Below are 1,956 nucleotides of genomic sequence, written 5' to 3' on the forward strand. Positions count from 1 at the left end.
GTTTAAATCTTGGCTCTGCTGCTTACTAAAGGCATGACCTCAGACAATCATCTAACCTTATAAGATGCCCTGTTTCCTCATTTATAAAATGGGGATTAAAATATCTGTAATGCCAATTTCAAGGGTGTTATGATCATATGTCAACAAGTCAATAAAGCTTTAAGTATCTACTATGTGTCAAACACTATATTCATAAGGTATTAATGTAAAGCATTTTGCAAACATGCTGGTTATAGTAAAAACTGCATCCTCTCTAGTTACTGTTTGAATTTCTATACATGTTCTTGAGATGAAAGGAAATCAACTCATTAATGTCTAAGGCACAATTTACTGATGTTTTCATTCCACCAGCCTCCTACCAAAAAAATATGTTTTATAGTGACCTTCTCCTATCTTCTTTAAATAACGGGTACTATGAATATCCTTTACACAGCTGTAGCTTAGTAGAGTCCAGTCATACTATGTACTATATTTTTAGAGCAAGACTTTCCTCAATATTGGCCCATTGGGAATGAGTCCAAATTCTCTGAATAAGGGAGCTGGGATGACATTGATTTACTGATGTTAAATATAGTTTTGATGTGCAGATAGGTTGCAAATGACTAATGAGCTACAGCAGCTGCTAGTTGATAGAAAAACTCAATAAAGAATAGGTGATTCTACTAATACTGATAACTGCTATATTACAAAATTAAAAAAAAAACAGCCAATAAAGGATAATTGAAAGTCAGAAAATTCTTTACTTCTATACCACCAAAGGGTGCCTAAAAATGCCACAAAGAAAAAAAGGGAGTAAGGAGAATAAAAAAGATGAAGTGTAGAGCCATTAATTATTTCTATGAAAGCCTTTTTTATTTTTCTTTATTAAAATGTATTTCATACCTAAGAACTTAGTGTGATCCAGATGCAACCAATTAAGATGAAAGTGACTAGATTTTTCAAAACTTTTATCCTACAATATATAACATATGTGTATATATGACAACAGTCATCCCTAGACTTTTACCAGTTTCACATTCAAGGTTTTGATTATTCAGGGGTTATCCATGGCTAATCAAATGAAAATTTTTGGAGATTTGGATATACTGCAAAAAATCAAAGGCAGAATACATAAGTAAAGAAAACAAAATTTAGTAAGTTATAAATACATAAAATATTGTATGTTATTAATCTATTTCATAATTTACTACCATAAATATACATACATATAATGTACTGTAAACAGTTTAATTTTTAAGTTTCAGTGTACTAAAGAACCATGGGCTACCCACTTTCTTTGGGAATGCCTTCTCTTTGTCTCTACCATCCAGACTAGATCACATGATTTTCTCTCACTGTGATCCTTCTATCTTGCCCTTTTCATAGAAGGAAATCATGAAGCATCTGCTACAGCTGTATTGTGGTTGTGAAGACTCTGCATAATGCAGAAGATACTAATCTCTGTCTAGTAGAATCTGCAACGTTTTTATGGGTGCAATGTATTATTCACCTTTTTTTGTTAAATAAATATGATCAGAATGATTAAAAATAAAGGTTTGGGTGGGGCCTCAGGTATTCATAGTTTTCCACATTTGGTGGGGTCCTGCACCTTTAATCCCAGTGAATGTCGAAGGACAACTATATGTGTAAAGGAAGCAATGGAAACAATATAATGGCAACAACACTAAAAAGGTCAAGTCTGATTAAATATAATGACCAATTTTAGACATCCAAAAGATCACAATGATCATCTTCTCAATATAGAAGTCTAAAGATGTAGATGTAATCTCTGTGTCAATTTTTCTTATGTGGATTTTCTTTTTAATTCTGAGGGAGGATTCAGTAAAAGAAAAAAAATGATTATGGCATGAAAACAAAAGACAATAGTAAAAAAAAAAAATTTCTAAAGGAAGATTAAAACTTAAAAAAAATCTTTGAGTTCATTTGGTCTTTGTGAACTTCACTTCAGCCAGGTAA

The sequence above is a fragment of the Sarcophilus harrisii genome, chromosome 2 (assembly GCF_902635505.1).
Source record: "Sarcophilus harrisii chromosome 2, mSarHar1.11, whole genome shotgun sequence".
Lineage (NCBI taxonomy): Eukaryota > Metazoa > Chordata > Mammalia > Dasyuromorphia > Dasyuridae > Sarcophilus > Sarcophilus harrisii.